Source organism: Lygodium microphyllum, chromosome 18, assembly GCF_053477565.2.
Source record: "Lygodium microphyllum isolate KBCC chromosome 18, Lygodium_microphyllum_v1.1.10, whole genome shotgun sequence".
Classification (NCBI taxonomy): domain Eukaryota; kingdom Viridiplantae; phylum Streptophyta; class Polypodiopsida; order Schizaeales; family Lygodiaceae; genus Lygodium; species Lygodium microphyllum.
In genome coordinates, this window is record NC_141152.1 from 284,190 (window position 1) to 297,500 (window position 13,311).

The following is a 13,311-nucleotide window of genomic DNA, read 5'->3' on the forward strand; positions in this document are numbered from 1 at the left end:
CCCCCCCACAACGGGGCGCACCCCCCCACGACGCCCCCCCGCACCCCACCTCGAAAAACCCCGCTCCATCCACACCACCCAACCACGCCTCCAAAAACCCCGCTCGACCCACCCCACCCCGCACCACATCCCCCCCACGCCACCACACCCCCCCACGACACCCCCCCGCACCCCACCTTGAAAAACTCCGCTCCATCCACACCACGCCACCCAACCACGCCTCCGAAAACCCCGCTCAACCCACGCCACATCACCTCACCTCCCCACAACATGGCACACCCTCCCTCCTCAGAAATTGGTCTCCAAAAATTACATGGCACACACACCCCACTTCACACAACCCCCTCCCGCGACATGGAACCACCCACCCCCCGGCGCACCTCCTCAAAAAACCCCCCCATGACATGGCACCACCCAACCCCCCCGCGACATGGCACACCCTCCCTCCTCAGATATCCCTGTTCCAACAACCCGCCCGCGCAACATGGCACGCCCTCCCTCCTCAAAAAACCCCGCTCCACCGAACCCCCCCATAACATGGCACACCCTCCGCTCCCAAAAAACCTCGCATCGTGAGGAGGGGGTATCACATGAACGCAAGGCAGAGGGAGGGACCAGGTACGACGTACGCAAAGACAATCGCGACGAGGAGAGGAGGCACCGCGTCATGGCAAGGCGAGGGGGTTTCCTACCAGGATGTCAGTGTTGGAGAGTCAAGACGTGATCCGAGGGGATTTTCATGCCATGGTCTCGAAACAAGCATTGAAAAGGGTGCATCACCAGGACTTCCCGGGAGGTCACACATCCCAGTACTATTCTGGCCCAAGCACACTTAACTCTGGAGTTCTGATGGGATCCGGTGTATTAGCGCTGGTATGACCGCACCACAAACACAAAGGAATTCCAAAGAGCTCTTGTATACTCACAAAGTGGCACGAGAGATCTCAAGAGGGAGGCATAGCGCCATGCCATGCCGTTCATGCCACGGAGGACGCGAACCCTAAACCCCGCGCACATGGAGGCGATGCACAAAAGATTGAATGCCACTGTCACGTGCCAGTTCTAACACGAAGGGCAAGCATCCACGTGAAGAGCACCCCGTGCACACATAGGCGACGACGTAGAAAAGATCGAGCCGCATAATACGTGCCATGGAGGACACGTGCCCACAGCATGCCGCAAGGCGGTGGGGGAGAGGGGGGCATGCCATTCATACCATGGAGCACCCGTGTCCATGCGAGCACTAAACCCCGCGCACAGGAGATTGAGTCAGAGAATCCATGCCATGGACGAACTTGGAATGCCATCGGGTACCCTTTATGACACCGTGGGCGAGCATCCACACGAAGAGAACCTCACACACATAAAGGCAACGAGGTAGAAAAGATCAAGTCATAGAATCCACGTCGCGGAGGGTGCATGTCCACGTGAAGAAGAGAACCCCACGCACAGAAGATCGGAGTCGTAGAATCCATGCCACGGCGGGCAGACTTGAAATGCCACGGATGCCGACGAGGTGAGACAAGCACGAAAACCGCACTAACGCAAGCGAGCCAAGGGAAGGAATGTGAAGAGAAGGCGATCAAACCGCCCGCACGAGCTAGGCTAGATCGGGTGCACGGTGTGCGCAAGGACTTGGGGGTGCACACAAGGGCAGAATGATTTGCACGTCAGTATCGCTACGAGCCTCCACCACAGTTTCCTCTGGCTTCGCCCTGCTCAGGCATAGTTCACCATCTTTGGGTCCCAGTAGGTACGCTCCCACTCAAACCTTTCACAGAAGATCATGGTCGGTCGATGGTGCACCTCGTGAAGGGGATCCAACCTGTCAGGTTCCTTGGGCCTCCGTGGGTTTTCCACCCACCGGCTCGCGTACATGTTAGAATCCTTGGTCCATGTTTCAAGACGGGTCGGATGGAAAGCCCAGAGCGCCAGCGTCCCGAGCGTGCACGTGCAGAGCCTGCCACAAGTGGCGCACGCTTCGTTCCTCGGCCGACGCGACGGCATCGGCGAGCCATCTAAAGCCCGCTCTTGTCGCACCCCACCGGCCCACGCTATCCAGCGCCCTGCGTCGAGCGGCGGACCAGTTCGCACCGTTCCGCATCCGACCGGGGCGCACCCGCGGCCTCCATTCGCTTCCCTCCCAGCAATTTCAAGCACTTTTTAACTCTCTTTTCAAGCAAGTTCTTTTTCTAGCTGCTTGGCAGTAATCTCCATAAGTCCGCGGGCTCCCACTTGTGTTCCTTGACTCTTTTCTGTGGCCTGTTCCGCCACTGTTTCCATTCCCTTTGTTCTCTCCAATTGTACTTCTTCTGGTTGCTCCTTTGTTGATGCTTTTTGTACCCACACCTTTGTAGGACTCTCTTTCTCTGAGTTGTTCACATTCTGCACCTTTGTCACCAACAATCTAGCGTCCACTGCGTTGCCAGCCGGTGACTTGTTGTGACTCTTGCTTTTAGTGCGAAAGTATGGCACCCAGACCACCGACTGCGGTGCTTGTAAGTAAATTTTATTCTTTTTCATGCCCAGTATTTTCACGACATGGTTGTCTATCCAATCCATGCCTAAGATACCTTCAAAGTCGTCCATAGGCACCACTATAAAATCCAAATTTGCCTGTCATTGCCCAATTTGAACTGGGACGCCTTTGGCTAACTTGCAGTACTTGTATTTTCCTTGCACAAATGATACCTCAAGACCTTCAGCTCTTACTAGCTTCACACCTAGCTGGGATGCTACTTGAGGAGATATGAAGTTATGAGTGGCCCCTGTGTCCACCATCATCACCTAGGGATGGTTTCCCAACTCAGCCTGAACAAACATGTTGCAGATGCTAGGAATAAAGGTTCCCATAGTTGCTGGAGGCTTGGCCCCCACTGCTCCTGCCTTTGCCTTAGATTCCCACTCCTTCTCTTCATCTTCTATCTCAGTTATCTCGATTGTCGATCTTGATCCTTCTGCTTCCGCTTGAGCATACGCAAATCTGGAGCCACTTGAAGAAGCTGCTCCCCTCAGATAATCCCTTGCAAAGTGAGGACCTCCGCAATTATGACAAGCTAAAGGGCCTCCTCTTCCTTGCCCCATTCTACCTCCTCCTCCATATCCTCCTCTATTTGAGTTGTTCCCTCGGCCGACCCTAGACATGGTTGGTCTAGAACTAGCAGAACTATTGGCTGGGGTTGTCTCGGATCGAGTCTCCGTGTACTCTAGTCGGAGGGGTTGCTTGCCACTCCATCCACTGTTCCCTTGCGTGTTGTTCTGGTAAGATCCCTGGTTTTGCCTATTTCCCCATGTCGAGTTGGACTGAGCGGTGTTGCCTCCTTGCGAAGCCCCATGCCTTGCCCCTCCTTGTCTGCCGTCGAAATCAGTGAGTCTTTCAACCATTCTCATATCCTCCAGCACACTTTTCAGTTCCTGCTTTTCTATTTCTCTTCTAGCCCATGGTTGCATTCCATATAGAAAACCATGCAGTTTGGTGGTTACATCCATCTCAGGTAGCTGCAGCATTAGAGACCTATATTTTTGCACATAGTCTCTCATTCAGCCTGCATTCTGCCTCAAGTTTCTCCATTCGTCTCTGACTTTCTTTGGCATGAAGTATTCCTTCATGCTTCGCTGCAACTCCTCCCATGCCAGCTTCCTGCCAAACTGCTCTTCCTCATACATCAGCCACTTCGAGGCATCACCCTCTAGTAACTATGTTGCCACCAATCCTCTTCTTTTGCTTGACACCTTGAGTAACTTCATGTAGCCATCCACCTCTCTTATCCATCGGTTTAGGCTGACTGAGTCCCTCTCACCTTTATATTTCTCTGGTGCTTGAGGCTTGTACTTTCCCATATCATCGGATGAGGAGTCATCCCGTTCCTTCTTTTCTTTCCTTCTGCGTCTCCGATGAATCTCGCCATCATTGTCCGTCTCGGCTTGAGCCTTCCCTAGTGCTTTGGGTAGCATGGTAGCCAGCAAGTCCTTCTTCATTTCTCGCATGGCATCCATTGGGTCAGCTTCGTGCCGTGGCTCCTCTTCTTCGTGCATAGCAGCATCTATTTCATTCTTATGCTCGGTTGTGTATCCTTCCCCAATCACCAGTTGAGGTCTGCTTGCTCCGATTCCAAGGGCCACCGAGATTTCATCTCGGTCATCTCGAATTCCACTCTTGTTCTTGTTGCGTCCACCCATGTTGATGAACCGCAACTTTGCTAGCTTTCCAAAATCGCCCTCACGCCTGTTGAAGGACTAGCCCTCGTGTGAGTTGAGCTTTGATACCAAGTGTGATGCACAATGCGTGCATAGCATGCAATTCCCAACTTTGCGTTCGTCGCCCACGGTTCTCACCGTGATCCCCTGCGGTCTTTCCCACCTTTAGCTTACAAGAAGGCACTTTGCTTAGAAAGAAAGTAGATTGCAAGAAGACTTTTCGATTGCAAGAAATAACACTCATGTTATGTTGGCGCAAGGCCCAGTTGGAGGGGGAACACCCAGGCAATGCGAGAAGAAAATGTTGGTTACAATGGTTTGTGCGCTTATCCCCCCTCATAGGTGTTTTCGGCTCCAATGGCAAGGAATTACCTACAAAGCCCGAAAATTCTTGGGGGGGGGGGGGGCAAATTTTGGAAGGGGGGGCGAATTTTGGAGGGGGGGGAGGGCATGTCGCGACATGGCATGTTGAGGGGGGGGCCAAATTTTGGAGGGGGGGACAAGGGGGGGGGCCCAAATTTTGAAGGGGGGGCAAATTTTGGAGGGGGGGAGGGGGGTGGTGTGTGTTGAGGGGGGAAGGAGGGGGGGGGCAGAATTTTGGAGGGGGGGTGTGTGTTGAGGGGTGGGGTGGTGTGTGTTGAAAGGCGGAGGGGGGGGATTTTTGAGGGGGGGCGTCGCGTCATGATAGTTGGGTGTGTGTGTTGGGGGGAGGGGGGCACGTCACGTCATGTCATGTCATGGGGGGGATGTCATGGGGGGAGGCCAGAGGAGGGGGGGCGTGTCGCGACATGGTGTGGTGTGTGTTGAGGGGGGAAGGGGGGGCCGAATTTTGGAGGGCAGGATGTCATGTTATGTTGGGGAGGGGGAAGGGGGCGTGTTGCGTCGCATCGCAACGTGTCGTGTCGTGTCGTGTCGTGTTGAGGGGGGGCATCGCGACATGGTGCGGTGTGTGTTGGGAGGGGGGCGCGTCGCGTCATGTCTTGTCATGGGGGTGGGGGGGATGTCATGGGGGGGCGCCGGGGGCGTGTCGCGTAGTGTGGTGTCATGGGAGGTCGGGGGATGTCATGGGGGAGCGTGTCGCATCGTGTCGTGTCATGGGGGGGATGTCATGGGGGGGCGCATTGCGTCGTGTCGTGTCATGGGGGTGGGGGGAATGTCATGGGGGGGGGCATGTCGCGACATGGTGTGGTGTGTTTTGAGGGGGGAAGGGGGAGGGGCCAAATTTCGGAGTGGGGGGGAGGTGGGGGGGAAGTGGGGCCGAATTTTGGAGGTGGGTGGGAGGGTGCGTCGCGACATGGTGTGGTGTGTGTTGGGAGGGGGGGGCATCATGGTGGGTGGGTGTGTGTGTCATGGTGTCGTGGTTTGTTGGGAGGGGGACATCGTGTCGGGTCATGGGGGGTGGGGAGGGGATGTCATGGGGGGGGGGGCGTCGCATCGTGTCGTGTCATGGGGGGTGGGGGGGATGTCATGGGGGGGGCACGTCGCGTCATGTCGTGTCATGGGGGGTGGGGGGGATGTCATGGGAGGGGCGCGTCGCGACATGGTGTGGTGTGTGTTGAGGGGGGAAGGGGGAGGGGCCAAATTTTGGAGTGGAGGGGATGTGGGGGGGAAATGGGGCCGAATTTTGGAGGTGGGGGGAGGGCGCGTCGCGACATGGTGTGGTGTGTGTTGGGGGGGGGCGTCATGGTGGGTGGGTGTGTGTGTTAAGGGGAGGGGAGCACATCGCGTCATGTCATGTCATGGGGGGGGAGGTGGGAGGCGTCGCGACATGGTGTGGAATGTGTTGAGGGGGGAAGGGGGGGGCCAAATTTTGAAGTTGGGGGGGAGGGCGCGTCGCGACATGGTGTGGTGTGTGTTGTGGGGGGGAGCATCATGGTGGGTGGGTGTGTGTGTTAAGGGGAGGGGGGCACGTCACATCGTGTCATATCATGGGGGGGCGGTAAGGGGGGGGGAGAGGGGGGGGATGCCATTGGGGGGGGCGAGATGTCATGGGGAGGGGGGGGGCGCGTCGCGACATGGTGTGGTGTGTGTTGAGGGGGGAAGGGGAGGGGCCAAATTTTGGAGGGGGAGGGGAGGGCGCATCGCGACATGGTGTGGTGTGTGTTGAAAGGGGGGGCGCATCGCGTCGTGTCATATCATGGGCGGTGGGGGGGGATGTCATGGGGGGAGCACGTCGCGTCGTGTCGTGTCATGGGGGGGGCATTGCATCGTGTCGTGTCGTGTCATGGGGGGGGATGTCATGGGGAGGGGAGGCGCATCCCGTCATGTCGTGTCATGGGGGGTGGGGAGGATGTCATGGGGGGGCGTGTCGCGACATGGTGTGGTGTGTATTGAGGGGGGAAGGGGGAGGTGCCGAATTTCGGACTGGGGGGGGAGGTGGGGGGGAAGTGGGGCCAAATTTTGGAGGTGGGGGGGAGGGCGCGTCACGACATGGTGTGGTGTGTGTCTGGAGGGGGGGCGTCATGGTGGGTGGGTGTGTGTGTCATGGTGTCGTGGTTTGTTGGGAGGGGGCGTCATGTCCTGTCATGGGGGGTGGGGGGGGATGTCATGGGGGGGGGGGCACGTCGTGTCGTGTCGTGTCATGGTGGGTGGGGGGGATGTCGGGGGGGCGCGTCGCGACATGGTGTGGTGTGTGTTGAGGGGGGAAGGGGGAGGGGCCGAATTTTGGAGTGAGGGGGACGTGCGAGGGAAATGGGGCCGAATTTTGGAGGTGGAGGGGAGGGCGCGTTGCGACATGGTGTGGTGTGTGTTGAGGGGGGAAGGGGGAGGGCCAAATTTTGGAGTGGGGGGGAGGTGGGGGGGAAATGGGGCGGAATTTTGGAGGTGGGGGGGAGGGCGCGTCGCAACATGGTGTGGTGTGTGTTGGGAGGGGGGGATGTCATGGGGGGGAGGGGGGCGCGTCGCATCATGTCGTGTCGTGAAGGGTGGGGGGATGTCATGGGGGGGGCGCGTCGCGTCGTGTCGTTTCATGGGGGTGGGGAGGGATGTCATGGGGGGGACGCGTCGCGTCGTGTCGTGTCATGGGGGGTGGGGGGATGTCATGGGGGGGAGGGGGTCGTGTCATGACATGGTGTGGTCTGTGTTGAGGGGGGAAGGGGGAGGGGCCGAATTTCAGAGTGGGGGGGAGGTGGGAGGGAAGTGGGGCCGAATTTTGGAGGTGGGGGGGAGGGCGCGTCGCGACATGGTGTGGTGTGTGTTGGGAGGGGGGGCATCATGGTGGGTGGGTGTGTATGTCATGGTGTTGTGGTTTGTTGGGAGGGGGGCGTCATGTCGGGTCATGGGGGGTGGGGGGGGATGTCATGGGGGGGCGTGTCGCATCGTGTTATGTCATGGGGGGCGGGGGGGATGTCATGGGGGGACACGTCGCGTCGTGTCGTGTCATAGGAGGTGGAGGGGATGTCATGGCGGGGGCCGAATTTTTGGAGTGGGGGGAGGTGGGGGGAAATGGGGCCGAATTTTGGCGGTGGGGGGGAGGGCGCGTCGCGACATGGTGTGGTGTGTGTTGGGGGGAGCATCGCATCGTGTTGTGCAGGGGGGCACGTCGCATTGTGTCATGTGAAGGGGCCAGGGGGGGGTCGCGTCCTGTCATGTCATGGGGCGAGGGGGGGCATCCCGACATGTTGTGGTGTGTGTTGAGGGGGGAAGGGGGGGGCGAAATTTGGAGGTAGGGGGGAGGGCACGTTGCGACATGGTGTGGTGTGTGTTGGGGCGGGGCGTCATGGTGGGTGGGTGTGTGTGTTAAGGGGAGGGGAGCACATCGTGTCGTGTCATGTCATGGGGGGGAGGGGGGGGCATCGCGACATGGTGTGGTGTGTGTTGAGGGGGGAAGGGGGGGAGCCGAATTTGGGAGGTGGGGGGGAGGGCGCATCACGACATGGTGTGGTATGACTTGGGGGGGGGAGGGGTCATGGTGGTGGGTGTGTGTGTTAAGGGGAGGGGGGCACATCGCGTCGTGTCATGTCATGGGGGGGCGGGGAGGGGAGGGATGCCATTGGGGGGGGAGATGTCATGGGGGGGGCACGTCGTGACATGGTGTGCTATGTGGTGAGGGGGGAAGGGGAGGGGCCGAATTTTGGAGGGGGAGGGGAGGGCACGTCGCGACATGGTGTGGTGTGTGTTGGGAGGGGGGGGATGTCATGGGGGTTGGGGGGGCCGCGTCGCATCGTGTCATGTCATGGGGGGTGGGGGGGATGTCATGGGGAGGGGGGGGCGCGTCGCATCGTAAGCTTTCATGGGGGGTGTGGGGGGATGTCATGGGGGGGCGCGTCGCGTCGTGTCATGTCATGGGGGGGATGTCATGGGGGGGCGCATCGCGTCGTGTCGTGTCATGGGGGCTGGGGGGGATGTGTGTTGAGGGGGGAAGGGGGAGGGGCCGAATTTCGGATTGGGGGAGAGGTGGGGGGGAAGTGGGGCCGAATTTCCGAGGTGGGGGGAGGGCGCGTCGCGACATGGTGTGGTGTGTGTTGGGAGGGGGAGCGTCATGGTGGCTGGGTGTGTGTGTCATGGTGTCGTGGTTTGTTGGGAGGGGGGCATCGTGTCATGTCATGGGGGGTGGGGGGGATGTCATGGGGGGGCGTGTCACGTCGTGTCATGTCATGGGGGGGGATGTCATGGGGGGGGCATGTCGCATCGTGTCGTGTCATAGGAGGTGGGGGGGATGTCATGGGGGGGCCGAATTTTTGGAGTGGGGGGAGGTGGGGGGGAAATGGGGCCGAATTTTGGCGGTGGGGGGAGGGCGCGTCGCGACATGGTGTGGTGTGTGTTTGGGGGGGGGGGGGCGTCGCATCGTGTTGTGGAGGGGGGCACGTCGCATCCTGTCATGTGAAGGGGCGGGGGGGTCGCGTCGTGTCATGTCATGGGGCGAGGGGGGGCGTCGCGATATGTTGTGGTGTGTGTTGATGGGAGAAGGGGGGGCGAATTTTGGAGGTAGGGGGGAGGGCATGTCGCGACATGGTGTGATGTGTGTTGGGGGGGGGCGTCATGGTGGGTGGGTGTGTGTGCTAAGGGGAGGGGAGCACATCGTGTCGTGTCGTGTAATGGGGGGGAGGGGGGGCTTCGCGAGATGTTGTGGTGTGTGTTGAGGGGGGAAGGGGGGGAGCCGAATTTGGGAGGTGGGGGGGAGGGCGCATCGCGACATGGTGTGGTATGTGTTGGGGGGGGGGGGTCATGGTGGGTGGGTGTGTGTGTTAAGGGGAGGGGGGCACGTCGTGTCATGTCATGTCATGGGGGGGCGGGGAGGGGAGGGATGCCATTGGGGGGGGGAGATGTCATGGGGGGGGCGCATCGCGACATGGTGTGCTGTGTGTTGAGGGGGGAAGAGGAGGGGCCGAATTTTGGAGGGGGAGGAGAGGGCGCGTCGCGACATGGTGTGGTGTGTGTTGGGAGGGGGGGGATGTCATGGGGGGTGGGGGGGGGCCGCGTCGCATCGTCTCGTGTCATGGGGGGTGGGGGGATGTCATGGGGAGGGGGGCGCGTCGCATCGTAAGGTTTCATGGGGGGTGTGGGGGGATGTCATGGGGGGGCGCATCGCGTCGTGTCGTCATGGGGGGGGATGTCATGGGGGGGGGCGCATCGCGTCATGTCGTGTCATGGGGGCTGGGAAGGATGTCATGGGGGGGGCGTGTCACGACATGGTGTGGTGTGTGTTGAGGGGGGAAGGGGGAGGGGCCGAATTTCGGATTAAGGGAGAGGTGGGGGGAAGTGGGGCCAAATTTTGGAGGTGGGGGGGAGGGCGCGTCGCGACATGGTGTGGTGTGTGTTGGGAGGGGGCGTCATGGTGGGTGGGTGTGTGTGTCATGGTGTCATGGTTTATTGGGAGGGGGGTGTCGTGTCGTGTCATGGGGGGCGGGGGGATGTCATGGGGGGGCACGTCGCGTCGTGTCGTGTCATGGGGGGTGGGGGGAGATGTCATGGGGGGCATGTCCCGTCGTGTCACGTCATGGGGGGTGGGGGGCGGGTCGCGACATGGTGTGGTGTGTGTTGAGGGGGGAAGAAGGAGGGGCCAAATTTTGGAGTGAGGGGGAGGTGGGGGGAAATGGGGCGGAATTTTTAAGGTGGGGGAGAGGGCGCGTCGCGACATAGCGTGGTGTGTGTTGGGAGGGGGGATGTCATGGAAGGGGCACGTCGTGTCGCATCGTTTCATGGGGGTGAGGGGGGATGTCATGGGGAGGGGGCAGGTCGCGTGTCGTGTCATGGGGGGTGGGGGGATGTCATGGGGGCGCGTGTCGCGACATGGTGTGGTGTGTGTTGAGGGGGGAAGGGGGAGGGGCCGAAGTTCAGAGTGGGGGGGAGGTGGGGGGAAGCGGGGGCAAATTTTGGAGGTGGGGGGGAGGGTGCGTCGCAACATGGTGTGGTGTGTGTTGGGAGGGGGGGCATCATGGTGGGTGGGTGTGTGTGTCATGGTGTCGTGTCGTGTCATGGGGGGTGGGGTGGATGTCATGGGGGGGCGCATCACATCGTGTCGTGTCATGGGGGTGGGGGGGATGTCATGGGGGGATGCACGTCGTGTCGTGTCGTGTCATGGGGGGTGGGGGAGGGATGTCATGGGGGGGGCCATGTCGCGACATGGTGTGGTGTGTGTTGAGGGGGGAAGAGGGAGGGGCTAAATTTTGGAGTGGGGGGAGGTGGGGGGAAATGGAGCGGAATTTTGGAGGTGGGGGGGAGGGCGCATCGTGACATGGTGTGGTGTATGTTGAGGGGGGAAGGGGGGGGCCGAATTTTGGAGGGGGAGGGGAGGGCGCATCCCGACATGGTGTGGTGTGTGTTGGGAGGTGGGGGCGTCATGGTGCATGGGTGTGTGTGTTAAGGGGAGGGGGCACATCGCATCGTGTCGTGTCATGGGGGGTGGGGGGGATGTCATGGGTGGGGGGCACGTCGCATCGTGTCATCTCATGGGGGGGCGCATCGCGTCATGTCGTGTCATGGGGGGGGATGTCATGGGGGGGCGCTCGTGGCATGCCTTGTCATGGGGGGGCGCATTGCGTCGTGCCGTGTCATGGGGGGTGGGGGGGAAGTCATGGGGATGGGGCACGTCACATCGTGTCGTGTCATGGGGGTGGGGGGCGGATGTCAGGGGGGGTGCGTCGCAACATGGTGTGGTGTGTGTTGAGGGGGGAAGGGGGAGGGGCCGAATTTTGGAGTGGGGGGGAGGTGGGGAGGAAATGGGGCCGAATTTAGGAGGTGGGGGGGAGGGCGCGTCGCGACATGGTGTGGCGTGTGTTGGGGGGTCGTCGCATTGTGTTGTGGAGGGGGGCACGTCGCGTCGTGTCAAGTCATGGGGTGGGGGGGGACGTCGCGACATGTTGTGGTGTGTGTGGAGGGGGGAAGGGGGGCCGAATTTTGGAGGTGTAGTGGGGTGGTGAGGTCGTGGCATGTTATGTTGGGGAGGGGGGCACGTCGCATCGTGTCATGTCATGGGGCGGGGGGGGCATCGCGACCTGTTGTGGTGTGTTTTGAGGGGGGAAGGGGGGGACCAAATTTTGGAGGTGGGGTGGGGTGGTGAGGTCGCGACATGTTATGTTGGGGAGGGGGGTTTTCGGTCCCCCCCACCGCACCGCACCCCCCCATGACACCCCCCGCACCCCACCTCGAAAAACTCTGCTCCCTCCACACCACCCCACCACGCCTCGGAAAAACCCGCTTGACCCAAACCAACCCGCGTCACCCCCCCGCACATGGCACAACCCCCACCCCACCGCACCCCCCATGATGCCCCCTCGCACCCCACCTCGAAAAACCCTACTCCATCCACACCACCCCACCATGCCTCCGAAAACCTTGCTCGACCCACCCCACCCCGCGTCACCCCCCACGACGCGGTGCACCCCCCACCCCCACCACACCCCCCCATGATGCCCCCCCGTACCCCACCTCGAAAAACCCCGTTTCATCCACACCACTCCACCACGCCTTCAAGAAAACCCGCTGGACCCACCCCACCCCGAGTCACACCCCCCCATGACGCGGCGCACCCCCTCACCCCACCGCACCCCCCCACGACGCCCCCCCACACCCCATCTCTAAAAACCCCACTCCATCCACACCACGCCACCCAACCAGGCCTCCGAAAACCCCGCTCAACCCACGGCACGTCACCTCAAAACCCACGACATGGCACACCCTTCCTCCTCAGAAATCACGCTCCGCAATGAAATGGCACACACACCCCACTACACACAATCCCCTCCCGTGACATGGAACCACCCACCCCCCGGTGGACCTCCTCAAAAAACCCCCCCATGACATGGCACCACCCAACCCCCCCGCAACATGGCACACCCTCCCTCCTCAGAAATCCCCACTCCAACAACCCGCCCGCGCAACATGGCACGCCCTCCCTCCAGGGAAAACCCCGCTCCACCGAACCCCCCCACAACATGGCACACCCTCCGCTCCCAAAAAACCTCGCATTGTGAGGAGGGGGCATCACGTGAAAGCGAGGCATTAGGAGGGACCAGGCATGACGTACGCAAAGACGATCGCGACGAGGAGAGGAGCTTCCACGTCATGGCAAGGCGAGGGGGTTTCCTACCAGGATGTCAGCGTTGGAGAGTCAAGACGTGATCCGAGGGGATTTCCATGCCATGGTCTCGAAACAAGCATTGAAAAGGGTGCAGCACCAGGACTTCCCGGGAGGTCACCCATCCCAGTACTATTCTGGCCCAAGCGTACTTAACTGCGGAGTTCTGATGGGATCCAGTGTATTAGCGCTGGTATTACCACACCACGAACACAAAGAAATTCCAAAGAGCTCTTGTATACTCACAAAGTGGCACGAGAGAGCTCAAGAGCGAGGCATGGTGCCATGCCATGCCGTTCATGCCATGGAGGACGCGAACCCTAAACCCCACGCACATGGAGGCGACGCACAAAAGATTGAATGCCACTGTCGCGTGCCAGTTCTAACACGAAGGGCAAGCATCTACGTGAAGAGCACCCCGTGCACACATAGGCGACGACGTAGAAAAGATCGAGCCGCATAATACGTGCCATGGAGGACACGTGCCCACAGCATGCCGCAAGGCGGTGGGGGAGAGGGGGGCATGCCATTCATACCATGGAGCACCCGTATCCACGCGAGCACTAAACCCCGCGCACAGGAGATTGAGTCATAGA

General features: G+C 60.6%; 2 pseudogenes; both read right to left on the reverse strand.

Moving 5' to 3' along the window:
- Positions 1-768: 768 nt before the first annotated feature.
- Positions 769-887, reverse strand: LOC148020493 (5S ribosomal RNA; annotated as a pseudogene).
- An 11,916-nt stretch (positions 888-12,803) lies between these two features.
- LOC148020494 (5S ribosomal RNA) lies at positions 12,804-12,922 on the reverse strand (annotated as a pseudogene).
- Between the last annotated feature and the right edge of the window lie 389 nt (positions 12,923-13,311).